The sequence below is a fragment of the Mus caroli genome, unplaced genomic scaffold (assembly GCF_978045245.1).
Source record: "Mus caroli unplaced genomic scaffold, Mus_caroli_1 scaffold_5, whole genome shotgun sequence".
Taxonomy (NCBI): Eukaryota; Metazoa; Chordata; class Mammalia; order Rodentia; family Muridae; genus Mus; species Mus caroli.
Genome location: NW_028227260.1, coordinates 125,414,968 through 125,434,069, shown reverse-complemented (window position 1 = coordinate 125,434,069; position 19,102 = coordinate 125,414,968). Strand labels below are relative to the sequence as shown.

The 19,102-nt window shown below is 36.0% G+C and overlaps 1 pseudogene; it reads left to right on the top strand.

The window, feature by feature from the left end:
- The first annotated feature begins 271 nt into the window (after positions 1-271).
- Positions 272-532, top strand: LOC110287134 (TSC22 domain family protein 1 pseudogene; annotated as a pseudogene).
- The last annotated feature ends 18,570 nt before the right edge of the window (positions 533-19,102 follow it).

Sequence of the window (19,102 nt, the reverse complement as noted above, 5' to 3'; positions counted from 1 at the left end):
GGAGAGCACAAAATCTAGGAGCAGCCCACCTTCTGAGCCACATGCAACCAAGCTCCAGAACTCTTGGAAGCAGGATGAGCATCCAGGTAGGGTTGAAAAGGCACACAGCTCCTCAGCATCAATTAAACCATTCCTCAGACAACGGCCACGTTGTACAGAGTACAACCATGCTCACTCTCTGATCAACCTTTAATTCACTCAACTAATACATTTTTTCAAGCCAAAAGCATATGAGTGCTTAATACTGGGGAGGAAGCAAATACAGTAAGATATGGATCTAGTGAAAAGCCACTTGATATATGCAGTTAGAGAGGAAGTAGAGGTTCTTAAGGAACAGATCAAAAAACTAATATAGAAAAACTCCCAGCTGGAGCAGGACAACAAGCTATTGAAGACAATGGCCAGTCCAGAGCAACTTGCCCAGTTTCAGGCCCAGCTGCAGACTGGCTCCTCTCCAGCCACCACACAGGCACAGGAGACCACACAGCCCCCTGCATAGCCAGCATCCCAGGGCTCAAGATCCACCACATAGCTTGCTATGCCCCAACAGAACTGGCTGCTGCTGTCTGAACTGAACAGACCGAAGAAATGTGCTAGCAGCTGCCTCCACAGTCACCCATTTCATTGTTGTCTATGAAAGAGGCATGAAACACACAGCATACACTGCCTTATCACATTATTTTCCATATTTTATTTACTTCATTCAGAAAAAAATATATATAAAGTCCTATGTCTCAGAATAATGTAAGTCATTTTCATATATTTCAATCAGTTAAACATTAAATAAAAATGTGTCTTATTGAATTGAAATTAGTTGCCAATAGTACATTAAATATGCATTTAAAATTCTGAAATATTTTCTTCTGTATTAGAAAATAAACCACAGTGTCCTCAATTCATGAATTCAATAAAACAGACAAATGCAATTTGATTGGAAATAGGTATTTTTCTTTTATTTTGTAAAAAATACTTTTTCATACAATATATTCTAATTAAGGTTTTCTCTCCTCCAATTTCTCTAAGACGCTCCCCATCCTACCTCCCAGTTGAATCCTTATCATTTCAGAATTTCATCAGAAAACAATCAGGAATCTACAGAATACTAATAAAATATGGTAAAATTAATGAAACAAACCTGAATAGGAAAAAGACAGAATAAAATGAGTCAATGTTAAGGAAAAGAAACACATAGAGACATAGATACAGATACTTCCACACACAAAGGAATCACATAAAAACTAAGAAAGTCATAATAAATAGGCAGAGTACTAGCAAAATGAAAAAGAACATTCCTTGTCAAATATTATGAGATAGAAAACTTCCAATGATGACACTGTATTCATTATAGTTTGGCCATGTGCTGTGGGGAACCAGACCTGTTCTGAAGAGTGGTTTGTACCTCGAGTGAGGCTAACAGGGAGAAAGTAGATATCTGTGAGTGATTATCAACAGGAAATAGCTTTTGAATTAAGGATTGGGGCTTGTGTTCACTTTCCTGTCTTTTTACTGAGTATAACCTCTGACTTAAACTTTTGCAGGCCCTGTATATGCTGCCTTATTTACTTAGTGTTCTTGATACCCTCTGGTTCTTGGAATGTTAGTGGCTCCTCTTCCTCAGGATTCTCTGAACTCTGAGGTGAGAGCTTATATGTAGGTATTCAGTTGTGGATCTCTATATTCTTCCCATCTATTACAGAAGGGAGCTTATCTGATAATTTCTGAGCAAGGCACTGGCCTATAAGTATATTAGAATGTCACTAGAGGTGATGCTATTGCTACTATTCCTTTAGCACAGCATTAGTATTTGTTTAGATACTGTCTTCAATAATATTTTACTCTAAGTGTGTGAAGACCAACCAATTGCCTTGGCAATAGCCCAAGCTGTTTGGGGCTTTCATGGGGCCCCTTCAGAACACAACTTGAGTAGATGTAATAAATTTCCCAAAGTGCAATTTTTTTAGGTGACAATAAATGCCTAGTTAGAACTCTGTTTCCTATGTAATTCAACAGTTTCATTTAGATCATATTTATAAATTTATAAATTATATTAAATTCTATTATATATTTCCATACAACCACTGAAGTGGGCCTGAGTTTTAGCTGTTTCCCCAATATTCTCTCCCTTAGCACCCTCTTTTCTCCTCCTCCCCATATGATGTTCCCACTCCAATTAACAGTTGTCTCTCCATAACTATCAATTTTACTCTCCCAAAGGAAGATACTGATGTTTATTAGAAAGGAATGAATGGAGGAGCAGGGAGCACCATCTTGGTTCCTGGACTCCGCCAAACTTAGGAACTTAGTCTGCACAGGTGAGAGTGTGCACCAGAGAAGCAGACAGCTTCTGGGACAGGCGGGAGCCACAGAGCCGCTGAGGCAGCACCCTTTCGGGCTGCAGACATCCAGCCACCCTCCCAGCCCTGGACAACACGAGTCCACCCTGCACAGGAGCCCTCTGCCTGAGGAGCAGGGAGTACCATCTTGGTTCCTGGACTCCGCCAAACTTAGGAACTTAGTCTGCACAGGTGAGAGTGTGCACCACAGAAGCTGACAGCTTCTGTGACCTGCCAAAGCAACACAGCACCTGGGAAAGATCCTGTTTTTGGCCTTCTTCTTCCACCAGGAGGAGGTCCAAACACCAGATATCTGTGCACCTTCCCTGTAAGAGGAGAGTTTGTCAGCAGAGAGTGCTCTAACCACTGAAACTCAGAGGAGAGAGCCTGTCTCCCAGGTCTGCTGACAGACTGTACTCAGAATCACCAGAAGAACAATCTCTAAACAGAGACAACTATAACAACTCCAAAGATGTTGGCAAAAGGTAAACTCCAGATGGCGAAAGGTAAACGTAAGAATCTTACTAACTGAAACCAAGACCACTCACCATCATCAGAACCCAGCACTCCCACTTCACCCAGTCCAGGGCACCCCAACACACCCGAAAAGCAAGACCTGGATTTAAAAGCATATTTCATGATGATGGTAGAGGACATCAAGAAGGACTTTAATAACTCACTTAAAGAATTACAGTTGAACATTGCTAAAGAGTTACAAGTCCTTAAAGAAAAAAAGGATAGCACAATCAAACAGATAGAAGTCCTTAAAGAAAAACAGGAAAAGACAACCAAACAGGTAGAAGTCATTAAAGAAAAACAGGAAAACACATCCAAACAGGTGATGGAAATGAACAAAACCATACTGGACCTAAAAAGGGAAGTAGACACAATAAAGAAAACCCAAAATGAGGCAACACTGGAAATAGAAACCCTAGGAAAGAAATCTGGAACCATAGATGCGAGCATCAGCAACAGAATACAAGAGATGGAAGAGAGAATCTCAGGTGCAGAAGATTCCATAGAGAACATCGGCACAACAATCAAAGAAAATGGAAAATGCAAAAAGATCCTAACTTAAAACATCCAGGAAATCCAGGACACAATGAGAAGACCAAACCTACCGATAATAGGAGTGGATGAGAATGAAGATTTTCAACTCAAAGGACCAGCAAACATCTTCAACAAAATTATAGAAGAAAACTTCCCAAATCTAAAGAAAGAGATGCCCATGGACATAAAAGAAGCCTACAGAACTTCAAATAAACTGGACCAGAAAAGAAATACCTCCCTACACATAATAATCAGAACAACAAACGCACTAAATAAAGATAGAATGCTAAAAGAAGTAAGAGAAAAAGGCCCAGTAACATATAAAGGCAAGCCTATCGGAATTACACCAGATTTTTCACCAGAGACTATGAAAGCCCAGAAGATCCTGGACAGATATTATATAGACACTAAAAGAACAAAAATTCCAGCCCCGGCTAATATACCCCGCCAAACTCTCAATTAACATAGATGAAGAAACCAAAGTATTCCACGACAAAACCAAATTCACACATTATCTTTCCACGAATCCAGCCCTTCAAAGGATAATAACAGAAAAAAACCAATACAAGGACAGGAACCACACCCTAGAATAAACAAGAAGGTAATCCCTCAACAAACCTAAAGCCACAAGAACAGAATCCCAACTTTAACAACAAAAATAACAGGAAGGAACAATTACTTTTCCTTAATATCTCTTAATATCAATGGACTCAATTCCCCAATAAAAAGACATAGACTAACAAACTGGCTACACAAAAAAGACCCAGCATTTTGCTGCTTTCAGGAAACTCATCTCAGAGAAAAAGATAGACACTACCTCAGAGTGAAGGCTGGAAGACAGTTTTCCAAGCAAATGGTATGAAGAAACAGGCTGAATGGCCATTCTAATATCTGATAAGATTGACTTCCAACCCAAAGTCATCAAAAAAGACAGGGAAGGGCACTTCATACTCATCAAAGGTAAAATCCTCCAAGAGGAACTATCAATTCTGAATATCTATGTTCCAAATACAAAGGCAGCCACATTCATTAAAGAAACTTTGGTAAAGCTCAAAGCACACATTGCACCTCACACAGTAATAGTGGGAGACTTCAACACACCACTTTCACCAATGGACAGATGATGGAAAAAGAAACTAAACAGGGACACAATGAAACTAACAGAAGTTATGAATCAAATGGATCTGGCTGATATCTACAGAACATTCTATCCTAAAACAAAAGGATATACCTTCTTCTCAGCACCTCATGGTACCTTCTCCAAAATTGACCACATAATTGGTCACAAAACAGTCCTCAACAGATACAAAAATATTGAAATTTTCCCATGCATCCTATCAGATCACTATGGAATAAAGCTGATCTTCAATAATAAAATAAATAATAGAAAGCCAACATTCACATGGAAACTGAACAACACCCTTCTCAATGATATCTTGGTCAAGGAAGGAATAAAGAAAGAAATTAAGGACTTTTTAGAGTTCAATGAAAATGAAGCCACAACATACCCAAACTTATGGGACACAATGAAAGCATTTCTAATAAGAAAACTCATACCTCTGAGTGCCTCCAAAAAGAAACTAGAGAGAGCACACATTAGCAGCTTGACAACACACCTAAAAGATCTAGAACAAAAGGAAGCAAATTCACCCAGGAGGAGTAGAAGGCAGGAAATAATCAAACTCAGGAGCGAAATTTACCAAGTGGAAACAAGAAGAACTATTCAAAGAATCAACCAATCAAGGAGCTGGTTCTTTGAGAAAATCCACAAGAGAGATCAAACCTTAGCCAGACTCACTAGAGGGCACAGTTAAAGCATTCTAATTAACAAAATCAGAAATGAAAAAGGAGACATAACAACAGATCCTGAAGACATCCAAAACACCATCAGATCCTTCTACAAAAGGCTATACTCAACAAAACTGGAGAACCTGGATGAAATGGAGAAGTTCGTAGACAGATACCAGGTACCAAAGTTGAATCAAGATCAGGTTAATGATCTAAACAGCCCTATATCCCCCAAAGAAATAGAAGCAGTCATTAATAGTTTTCCAACCAAAAAAAGCCCAGGACCAGTTGGGTTTAGTGCAGAGTTCTATCAGACCTTCCAAAAGATCTAATCCCAGTTCTTCACAACCTATTCCACAAAATAGAAACAGAAGGTACTCTACCCAACTCATTCTATGAAGCCACAATTACTCTGATACCTAAACCACAAAAAGACCCAAGAAAGATAGAAAACTTCAGACCAATATCCCTTATGAATATTGATGCAAAAATCCTCAATAAAGTTCTTGCTAACCGAATCCAAGAACACATCAAAACAATCATCCATCCTGACCAAGTAGGTTTCATCCCAGGGATGCAGGGATGGTTCAATATAAGGAAATCCATCAACGTAATTCAGTATATAAACAAACTCAAAGACAAAAACCACATGATCATCTCCTTAAATGCGGAAAAAGCATTTGACAAGATCCAACACCCATTCATGATAAAAGTCTTGGAAAGATCAGGAATTCAAGGCCCATACCTAAACATGATAAAAGCAATCTACAGCAAACCAGTAGCCAACATCAAAGTAAATGGTGGAAGCTTGAAGCAATCCCACTAAAATCAGGGACAAGCAAGGCTGTCCACTCTCTCCATACCTATTCAACATTGTACTTGAAGTCCTAGCCAGAATAATTCAACAACAAAAGGAGATCAAAGGGATACAAATTGGAAAAGATGAAGTCAAAATATCACTTTCTGCAGATGATATGATAGTATATATCAGTGACCCTAAAAATTCCACCAGAGAACTCCTAAACCTGATAAACAGCTTCAGTGAAGTAGCTGGATATAAAATTAACTTAAACAAGTCAATGGCCTTTCTCTACACAAAGAATAAACAGGCTGAGAAAGAAATTAGGGAAACAACACCCTTCTCAATAGTCACAAGTAACATAAAATATCTTGGCATGACTCTAACTAAGGAAGTGAAAGGTCTGTATAATAAAAACTAAAAGTCTCTGAAGAAAGAAATTATAGAAGATGTCAGAAGATGGAAAGATCTCCCATGCTCATGGATTGGCAGGATCAACATTGTAAAAATGGCTATCTTGCCAAAAGTAATCTACAGATTCAATGCAATCCCCATCCAAACTCCAACTCAATTCTTCAACGAATTAGAAAGTGCAATCTGCAAATTCATCTGGAATAACTAAAAACCTAGGATAGCAAAAACTCTTCTCAAAAATAAAAGAACCTCTGGTGGAATCACCATGCCTGACCTAAAGCTTTACTACAGAGCAATTGTGCTGTAGTACACTGCAATTGTGATAAAAACTGCATGGCACTGGTATAGTGACAAGACAAGTAGAACAATGGAATAGAATTGAAGACCCAGAAATGAACCCACACACCTATGGTCACTTGATCTTCGACAAGGGAACTAAAACCATCCAATTGAAGAAAGACAGCATTTTCAACAATTGGTGCTGGCACAACGGGTTGTTTTCATGTAGAAGAATGCGAATTGATCCATTCCTATCTCCTTGTACTAAAGTCAAATCTAAGTGGATCAAGGAACTTCACATAAAACCAGAGAAACTGAAACTTATAGAGGAGAAAGTGGGGAAAAGCCTTGAAGATATGGGCACAGGGGAAAAATTCTTGAATAGAACAGCAATGGCTTGTGCTGTAAGTTCAAGAATAGACAAGTGGGACCTCGTGAAACTGCAAAGATTCTGCAAGGCAAAAGACACCATCAATAAGACAAAAAAACCACCAACAGATTGGGAAAGGATCTTTACCTATCCTAAATCAGATAAGGGACTAATATCCAATATATATAAAGAACTCAAGAAGTTGGACTCCAGAAAATCAAAGAACCACATTAAAAAATGGTGCTCAGATCTAAACAAAGAATTCTCACCTGAGGAATACGGAATGGCAGAGAAGCACCTGAAAAAATGTTCAACATCCTTAATCATCAGGGAAATGCAAATCAAAACAACACTGAGATTCCACCTCACACCAGTCAGAATGGCTAACATCAAAAATTCAGGTGACAGCAGATGCTGGCAAGGATGTGGAGAAAGAGGAACACTCTTCCATTGTTGGTGGGATTGCAAGCTTGTTCAAACACTCTGGAAATCAGTCTGGCGGTTCCTCAGAAAATTGGACATAGTACTACCAGTGGATCCAGCAATACCTCTCCTGGGCATATATTCAGAAGATGTCCCATCCGATAAGAAGGACACATGCTCCACTATATTCAAAGCAGCCTTATTTATAATAGCCAGAAGCTGGAAAGAACAGAGATGCCCCTCAACAGAGGAATGGATACAGAAAATATGGTACATTTACACAATGGAGTACTACTCAGCTATTAAAAAGAATGAGTTTATGAAATTCCTAGCCAAATGGATGGACCTGGAGGGCATCATCTTGAGTGAGGTAACACAATCACAAAGGAACTCACAAAATATGTGTTCACTGATAAGTGGATATTAGCCCAAAACTTAGGATACCCAAGATATAAGATACACTTTGCTAAATACATGAAACTCAAGAAGAATGAAGACCAAAGAGTGGACACTGTGCCCCTTCTTACAAGTGGGAACAAAACACCCAGGGAAGGAGTTACTGAGACAAATTCTGGAGCTGTGATGAAAGGATGGACCATCTAGAGACTGCCATATCCAAGGATCCATCACATAATCAGCTTCCAAACGCTGACACCATTGAATATACTAGCAAAATTTTGCTGAAAGGACCCAGATATAGCTCTCTCTTGTGAGACTATGCCGGGGCCTAGCAAACACAGGAGTGGATGCTCACAGTCAGCTATTGGATGTATCACAGGGCTTCCAATGGAGAAGCTAGAGAAAGTACCCAAGGAGCTAAAGGGATCTGCAAGCCTATAGTTGGAATAACATGATGAACTAACCAGTACCCCGGAGCTCTTGTCTCTAGCTGCATATGTATCGAAAGATGGCCTAGTCGTCCATCACTGTAAAGAGAGGCCCATTGGACTTGCAAACTTTATATGTCCCAATACAGGGAAATGCCAGGGCCAAAAGAATGGGAATGGATGTGTAGGGATGTGGGGGGGGGGAGTATGGGGGACTTTTGGGATAGCAGTGGAAATGTAATTGAGGAAAATACGTAATAAAAAAAATAAAAAAATAAAAAAAGAAAGGAATGAATTTAACTGGGAAAAAAATTAGTTTTATGTATGCTTTTATATTCAAGCCCAGATACACTATTACACTTCTTATTGGATTGCCATGTTTTCCCAAATTTTAAACATGAATTATGTTTAAAAACTTTTGTATATTAACATACAACAATAGTGCCAATTTATTCACTGATAGAGAACACCATTGCCTATATCTTCATTGAACAAAATACTTTTATACTTCATTGTTCTATTTTGGGTGTATTGTTAGGTTATAAAACATTTTGTCAAGTACAAAAATTATTATTATTATATATGTATGTGTTTATATGTATATATGTGTGTGTGTTTGTGTGCATGTTTGTGTGTTTAAAACATAGATTATATGACTCTTTAAAATTTTAGACATGTGAGCTCTATTTTTTAAATCAAAAATACCTTCACCATTTCACTAGGTTGCTAACATTGGTAGCATTCCATAAATTTGAATTAGATTTGCAGTCTTTCCAGAACTCATTAATTAGTTAGTCAAACATGGCAATTTATTTCAAATAGTTATGTGAGGTCAGTATAAAGACAGGAGGGATGGTGGTGAAAATAAAAACAAAAAATTAAAAACATAGTGAATGCACTAGAGAATTTCATTTCATTCATTTCTAAATTCAGTTGAAAGACCAGAAGCAGTGATACGAGTAGATATAACCTTTATACAATAATTTGAGTTCCTTATTGTTGGCCTTTAATATTTATACAAAAATTATGCAGGTATTATTCACCCCTCCACGAAGGTAGGCATAACCTTGCCAGTTTTCTGCTGACTTTCTAAGTTGTATACATTGTTTTGTGACTGTTACAACTCTCCTTTGGGTACTGAATTTGAAGACTGTATTGTCCTTCAACATGACTGAGAATATTGGACAGTGATTGAATGTCATCTAATGCTTATTAATATGCATGATGTCATTTGTCATCTCAGTCATTGCTGACACTTTGTCATTTATGTTACTGTAAGCATTATATCAACTCTTACTTGCAAGTTCTTAAACCTATCTCTTGCATGCAATGTCATCGAAAATATCTACAACCATCTAAAAGAACGAGGCTAGTAAAAAAAGTGTGGGGTTGAGATTGTTTGACCCATTCATATTTTAAGGCAACAAGAAGAGAACTATAAAATATATTATATAATTGTAACATACTTCCACACATTCTATTTTACTGGATTAAATAATTGTGTAGTGATTACCACAAAATACATTAAATTTCATTTTTAAAATGACTAAATATAATATTGGAAATTAATTTAGAATTTCTATGTGAATGAAACTTTATATAAGACACTTTATTTTATCATTATCATGATAGGTAATAATTAGGTAGAATAGTGATAGCGAGATTAATATTTGTATGGGACATAATTTTTAAATTTTTGATAATTAAAAATAGAATTTAGAGTCTTACATCTTTCAATTGTTTTTTTTTCTCTATATAATGTAAGAGTTCTCATTCAGAGCATCCCTTTGATAGTCTTACATGTTGTTTAAAATGATTAAACAAAGCTGTAGATCTTCTCAACATGATTTAGTCTTCTGGAAAACAGTGATTCCTTCATTTATCTACCCTACAGCTTGTGAATGCATTTTTAAGGGGAGGTTGACCTGATTCCAAATGCCAGATGGTAGATATTTAGTTCAATTCTTTCAGGGTGATTGTAGTGTTATTAACAGTGATTGGAATAAGAATATGACCAATGATATGTTAGTTAAACTCTCTAAATAACTTTATGGAATACTTTTTTAAGTTAAAGAATAAATGACACAAGAATTAATCATTTTCCTTTGAATATTTCTATGTGAGAAATGATTATGAGAAACCTGTTAAACCTTGCTTCCTCTGTGATTGAGGATGAAAATAAGTGAGGGAAGTGAAAATATAATCCTTATATATTATTCCTGAAAGACGAATTCACATTTTATATTATTATATGATAGCACATACAATTAAAACAACACTAGTAGACTTTACACCTAGAATTACTGATAGAGAATAACAAAACTTGCCATCCTAGCCTAGTTTATGAAATAATCATAAGTAATTATTATTGCCAGCATTATTTTGAAAGTTACTCAATATGAAAAAGGAGAGCCCTAAAAAGTATGTGGCATCATTTTATGGGATCTGATCCTGGAGTGAACCAGAAGGAGTAATTAATCTAAGACTGAGCCTTTATCACTCTGGATTTTACTTTGTTTTGAGTTTCATAAAACTACTTCTTTTAGTTGCTTTGTAAGTTTATTTTTATCACTACAGAATGACCAGTAAATAATGTACCATATACTTGATTGTCCTGAATATTTAATATGGGAATGGGAAATGTATTTTTGACTAATATGTCATCAATTTTAATACTGAAACAATTGTCTTAATATTCCTTATATTAAGAAAAAAATTACCATAATTCTAAAGTTCAAAGAAAGTTGATCCTGATAAATTTGTTTTTGTCTTCTTTACATGCTACTTTTATGAAGGGGTAGAATTATTGGTCCTCAATGTAAATTACACTACCAGTGGAATCTTGAACTATAACATGAGTTCTGATGTTAATTACCTATGAGATTCAGAGGCAATTAATTTTATAATTAACTCATTTCTAAATGAAAATAAATGAATAAATAAATAAATGAATAAATAAAACCGGGCAGTGGTCGTGCATGACTTTATTTTTATTTTTTTTATTTTTTATTAGGTATTTTCCTCGTTTACATTTTCAATGCTATCCCAAAAGTCCCCCATACCCACCCCCCCAATCCCCTACCCACCCACTCCCCCTTTTCGGCCCTGGGGTTCCCCTGTACTGGGTGGGGCATATAAAGTTTGCAAGTCCAATGGGCCTCTCTTTGCAGTGATGGCCTACTAGGCCATCTTTTGATACATATGCAGCTAGAGACAAGAGCTCTGGGGTACTGGTTAGTTCATATTGTTGTTCCTAGTGATTGCCATATGCAGGGATCCATCCCATAATCAGCTTCCAAACGCTGACACCATTGCATACACTAGCAAGATTTTGCTGAAAGGACCCAGATATAGCTGTCTCTTCTGAGACTATGCCAGGGCCTAGAAAACACAGAAGTGGATGATCACAGTCAGCTATTGGATGGATCACACGGCCCCCAATGGAGGAGCTAGAGAAATTACCCAAGGAGCTAAAGGGAACTGCCATGGAAGGAGTTACAGAGATAGAATTTGGAGCTGTGATGTGCATGACTTTAATCCCAGCACTTGGTACGCAGAGGCAGGTGAATTTCTGAGTTCAAGGCCATCCTGGTCTAGAGAGTGAATTCCAGGACAGCCAGAGCTACACAGAGATACCCTGTCTCAAAAAAATAAACAAACAAAAAACAAAACAAAACAAAAAACCACCAAAATAAATAAAAAGAAAACAAAGTTTTAGTTTTCAGTTGGACATTGTATGATGCTGCCTGTTTGTCGATTGTCACTGGTATCAGCAAACAGGATGTAAAGATCAGATATAACTGATGAATTATGTTTTTCTAAATCATTTGCCAGACATTATCCTTTATCATAATATGCTATAAAATGATAATAATTTTGATAAGAAAAAAAACACAAATCAATGAAATTATTACCACTCAATAGCTTATCATTCTCTAAATACTTAAGGAATTCCTACAGATTTACCAGTCTGTAAAGATTCAATAACTGAATAATCTTGTACTAAAATGAATCATTTTTCTATATTTGCATATTTAGTAGATTTGTGAGAATAATAAAAATAATGATGAATTTTAAAAGTCCTCTAAAATATCACAAAATCTAATCAAAACAAAAAAAATGGAAAGAATTGCAGTTTAGAATGCCGGTCCACTCAGGAGAGCACAGGCCCAGAAGCAGCAGAGCAGCTGAGACAGTGTTCTATGGGTCTACATCTGTAGCCAGGAGGTGGAGCTGATCCTCAACCCTCTATGTACTAGTCTTGCAAGAAGAGAACATATGTCCCAGGAGTGCTGACACAGGCTTACAGATTCACAACAGGAACAACCTCCAGCCAGAGACAACTAGAACATCTAACACCAGAGATTATCAGATGGTGAAAGGCAAATGGCAAGGATGTTACCAACAGAAACCAAGAATACTTATCATCATTAAAACACAGATCTCCCAACAAACCAAGTCCTGGATACCCAAACACACTAGACAAGCAAGAATCTGATTTAAAATCATATCTCATGATGCTGATAGAGGATTTTAAGATGGACATGAATAACTCCCTTAAATACAGGAGAACACAGCTAAGCAGGTAGAAGCACTTGAAGAGGAAACACAAAGATCCCTTAAAGAATTATAGGAAAACAAAACCAAACAGGTGAAGGAATTGAACAAAACCATCCAGGATATAAAAATGGAAGTAGAAACAATAAAGAAATCACAAAGATAGACAACTCTGGAAATACAAAACCTAGGAAAGAATCAGGAGCCATAGATGCAAGCATCACTAACAGAATACAAGAGATGGAAGAGAGAATCTTAGGTAGAGAAGATTCCATAGAAAAAATGGGCACAACAATCAAAGAAAATGCAAAATGCAAAACATCCAGGAAATCCAGGACACAATGAGAACACCAAACCTAAGGATAATAGGTATAGATGAGAACAAAGATTATCAGCTTAAAGGGCCAGTAAATATCTTCAGCAAAATTATAGAAGAAACATCCCTAACTTAAAGAAAGAGATGCCCATGAACATACAAGAAGCCTACAGACTAGACTAGAACATAAAGGAAATTCTCCTGACTTTTAATATTCAAAACCGCAAATGCAGTAGGCAAAGATAGAATATTAAAAGCAGTAAGGGAAAAAAGGTCAAGTAACATATAAAGTCAGACCCATCAGAATTACACTAGACATCTCAGCAGAGACTATGATAGCCAGAAGATGCTGGACAGATATCATTCAGACCCTAAGAGAACAAAAAGGCCAGCCCAGGCTACTATACCCAGCAACACTGTAAATTATCATACATGGAGAAACCAAAGTATTCCATGAAAAAAACCCACAAATCCAGGAATTCAAAGGATAATAATGGGAAAACTCTAACACAAGGAAGGAAACTACACCCTAGAAAAAGCAACAAAGTAATCTTTCAACAAACCAAAAAGAAGATAGCCACAGGAACAGAATATCAACTCTAACAGCAAAAATAACAGAAAGCTACAATTATTTTTCCTTAATATCTCTTAATATCAGTTGACTCAATTTCTCAATAAAAAGACATAGACTAACAGACTGGTTACATAAACAGGACCCAGCATTTTGTTGCATAGATGAAACCCACCCACCTCAGGGACAAACACAGACACTACCTCAGAGTGAAAGGCTGGAAAAAAATTAAAAAAAAAATAGTCCCAAGAAACAAGCTGGAGAAGTCATTCTAATTTCAAATAAAATTGATTTTCAATCTAAAGTTATCAAAGAAGACAAAGAGGGACACTTCATACTCATCAAAGCTACAATCTACCAAGATGAACTCTCAATTCTGAACATCTATGCTCCAAATGCAAGGGACCCACATTAATGAAAAAAAAAAAAGAAAGAAAGAAAGAAAGAAAGAAAGAAAGAAAGAAAGAAAGAAAGAAAACCTTTGATTAAGCTCAAAGCCCACATTGCATCACATACAATAAGAGTGGGAGATTTCAACACCCCACTCTCATCAATGGACAGATCATGAAAACAGAAACTAAATAGAGACACAGTAAAACTAACAGAAGTTATGAAACAGATGGATTTAACAGATATCTATAGAACATTTTATCCTAAAACAAAAGGATATACTGTCTTCTTAGCACATCAAGGTATCTTCTCTAAAACTGACCATACAATCTGTCCCGAAAAAGGCCTCAACAGACAGAAAAATATTGAAATCATCCCATGTATGCTCTCAGATACTACGGACTAAGGCTGACTTCAATAACAACATAAATAATGGAAATCCCACATAAACATGGAAGATGAACAACACTCTACTCAATGAAAACTTGGTCAAGGAAGATATAAAGAAAGAAATGAAAGACATTTTAGAGTTCAATGAAAATGAAGGCACAACATACAGAAACTTATGGGACACAATGAAACATATGGGACACAGTGAAAGCAGTCCTAAGAGGAAAACTCATAGCACTGAGTGCCTCCAAATAGAAACTGGAGAGAGAAAACACCAGCAGCTTGACAGCACAACTAAAATCTCTAGAACAAAAGGAAGCTAATTCACCCAAGATGAGTAGATGGCAGGAAGTAATCAAACTCAGGGCTGAAATTAGCCAAGTGGAAACAAAAAGAACTATACAAAGAATCAAACAAACCAGGAGCTGGTTCTTTGAGAAAATCAATCAATTAGCCAGACAAACTGGAGGGCACAGAAAAGCATCCTAATTAACAAAATCAGAAATGAATGGTAGACATAAAAACAGTAAATGAGGAAATAGAAAAAATCATCAGATCATACTACAAAAGCATTTACTCAACAAAATTGGAAAACCTGGATGAAATGGACACTTTTCTAGACAGATACCAGGTCCCAAAGTTAAATCAGGATGATATTAATGATCTAAACAATCCCATATCCCCTAAAGGAATAGAAGCAGTCATAAATATTCAGTGCTGAGTTCTATAAAACCTTCAAAGAAGACTTAATTCCAATACTCCTCAAACTACTACACAAAAATTGAAACAGAAAGTACTCTACCCAATTCGTTGTATGAAACCACAATTAATCTAATACTTAAACTACACAAAGACCCAACAAAGAAAGAGGACTTCACACCAATTTCCCTTATAAATATCGATGCAAAAATACTCAAAAAAATTCTCACAAACTGAACCCAAGAACACATCAAAATGATCATCCATCATGACCAAGTAGGATTCATCCCAGGGATACAGGGATGGTTCAATATATGGAAATTCATCAATACGATCCATTATATAATCAAACTCAAAGACAAAAACCACATGATCATCTCATAATATGCTGAGAATATATTCGACAAAATCCAACACCCATTCATGATAAAAGTCTTATAAAATAATGAATTCAAGGCCATACCTAAAAATAATAAATGCAATGTATAGTAAACCAGTAGCCAATATCAAACTAAATGGAGTGAAACTTGAAGCAATCCCACTAAAATCAGGGACTAGACAAGGCTGCCCACTCTCCCTCCCTATTCAATATAGTACTTGAAGTCCTGGCCAGAACAATTAGACAATAAAATGAGATCAAGGTGATTCAAATTGGACAGGAAGAATTCAAAATATCACTATTTGCAGAGGATATGATAATATATATAAGTGATCCCAAAAATTCCACAAGAGAACTCCTAAACCTATTAAACAACTTCATTGAAGAAGCTGGATATAAAATTAACTCAAACAAATCAGTGTCCTTGAAAGAAAATAACGAAACAACACCTTTCACAATAGTCACAAATGATATAAAATACCTTGGTGTGACTCGAACTAAGGAAGTGAAAGATCTGTATGATAAGAAATTCAAGTCTCTGAAGAAAGAAATAAAAGAAGATCAAGAAGATTAAAAGATCTCCCATGCTCATGGATTGGCAGGATTACTATAGTCAAAATGGTTATCTTGCTGAAAGCAATCTACAGCTTCAATGCAATCCCCATTAAAATTCCAACTCAGTTCTTCAGAGGGAAATTTGCAAATTCATCTGGAATAACAAAAAACCTAGGAAAGAAAAAAAAACTTATCTCTACAATAAAAGAACCTATGGTGGAATCACCATGCCTGACCTCAAGATGTATTACAGATCAATTATGATAAATACTGCATGGTACTGGGACAGATACAGATTGGTAGAACAATGGAATAGAATTGAAGAGCCAGATATGAACCCATATGTGATATGCCATCACTGACAAGTGAATATTAGTCCAGAAGTTAAAAATACCCACGATACAATTTGCAAAACACATAAAACTCAAGAAGAAGGAAGACCAAAATGTGGATACTTTGATCCTTTTTAGAAAGGGAACAAAATGCCCATGGACGGTGTTACAGAGACAAAGTTCAGAGCAGGTACTGAAGGAATGATCATCCAGAAACTTCCCCACATGGGGATCCATTCCATAAACAACCACAAAAATCAGACCCTATTGTGAATATTAACAAGAGCTTGCTGATAGGAGCCTGATATAGCTGACTCCTGAGAGGTTCTGCCAATTTCTGACAAATACAGAAGTGGATGCTCAGTGCCATCCATTGGAGGGAGCACAGGGCCCCCAAAGAAGGAGCTAGAGAAAATACTCAAGGAGCTGATGTTGTATGCAGCCCCATAGGGGGAAAAACAATATGAACTAACCAATATCCCCAGAGCTCCCAAGGAATATACCAGCAATAAATGAAAACACATGGTGGGACTTATTGCTCTAGCTACATATGTAGCAGAGGATTGTCTAGTCGGTCATGAATTGGAGGAGAGGTTCTTGGTTCAGTGAAGGTTCTGTGCCCAGTATAGGGGAATGCCATGACCAGGAAGTTGGAGTGGGTGGGTTTGTGAGCAGGGGGAGGAGGGAGGGGATTGGGGATAGGGGGTTTTCAGAGGGGAAAGTAGGAAAGGAGATAACATTTGAAATTTAAACAAAGAAAATATCTAATAAAAAGAAGATTTGAAGTCTAATCTTATTTATATGTTGAATCTTGAACATATTCATATTATAGAATTGAAATTTAGAAAAGGTAGCTTTCTGGGCCAAGGGACAGTAGTGAGAATCAACAAAGACAGAAAACGAATAACCAATGCAATTAAATGAACTCATAGATGCTTATAGCATATCCAAAAGATAACAACTGTATGTTTAAAATTTCAAAGAGCTGAGAAGGTTTTTTTTAAGATTTCCTTATACAGAAATGAGAAATGGTTTCCAATTTTGTATTGCTTGTCCCCAAAAATATATTACACTATGTATATTTGTGTTGTTCATTGCATCATTATCCCACAAATGCAAGTTAGTTATCAATGTTGGGAATGGAATGCATAGTCACATATTTGAGGGAAGAGATCTACTAATGGATTTTGTTTCTAACTTTCAAATAGAATTCATGAGGGATGCCTGGCCAGAAGGAAAACCAGATATACAGGCTCGTCCTGAAAGCCTGATGACTTGAATTCAATACCCAGAGCTCATGGTAAAAAAGCTGGGTGTTGTCATTCCACCATTTCTAATGTGAGATTGGAGGAAAGTACAGAAAGATTGCCTTATTATTTTCTGGTCTGATAGCCAGGAGTTTTAATAATGGCAAGGATAGGAAACACGTTGCCTCAACAGTGCAAAAGGGTAAAACAACTCCCAAAGCTCATTTTTGGACCCTGACTCTCCGCATATATTCCATGGAGTATGCACACATAAACTTACATGCAGAGGTATTAATTGAAAATAAAATTATAAAACAGATATATAAATAAAATTGGAGTTAAAAATTCTGAAACACTGATTTAAATTCTCCCACCAATTATGCCTGTTGTCAGATCTTAAAATGTAAGAACTTATTGTATGCATGAATTGTTGTTCATCCAAAATCTGAAGGTTATAGTTATTGCTAATCCTGTATTCTCATTTTAAAGGAATTATTAAAATAAGTACATATTTTAGATGGTTTGCAATTTTATACTTTTGTTTCTAAATCTATGAAAATCTAGAAGCATTCTGTACAGTCCTGGCTTAAAGTCTTTATAGCATAACTTTCCATAATTTCATTAAAATCCACTGAATTGCTTTATTGCCAAATCATGTTAACATTATTGCTTCAGTTCTCTAATTTGTTTTAGTTTTTTAAAAAAATAATGTGATAAAGCTGTGTATGTTCATTATAATTTACTATAACAAATTTGATAAAATATGAAATAAAGTAATAAAAATAATCAATAGAAAAATAATGTAATTACAAATGCCAGTTCACTTTAACAAGTTAGGCAACTTGCTTTTAAAAAAGGAAACAGTTATTTTTAAAATATATTATTGTTAGCACTTTATGGGAGAACTTTTCCTGAAATTTAAGCATATCTATTACTTGCAATGAAAAAGAAACCCCTGGTAAATATTATTATTGATTATTGCATTAATAGTGTTGCTCTATGTCCAAATGTTGACATGTTTTTTACTTATTCTCATTTGTGACTCATATTTAAAATGTTGGTATAACTAATACATTCAAAAGTAGTTAATAGTTACTTATTGCAGTATCTGCATGATATACAATGATTGCTAACATTAAAATAATAAAAATTATTTAGAATATATAATTCTAAAGAAAACAGAATTAAAATTGATGCATGAAGCTGAAAGAGGTAATGTATATATTATTATATTTTATAATATATCACTATATATAATAGCTCTTGTACTATAAATGTAAGTATTATTTACCAATTATAGAACATTTCTGACAAGCAAAGGAACAGTTGTGTCTGCTTACAAATAACCATGAGATATAGTTCTTCTGACTTTGAAATTCCTTG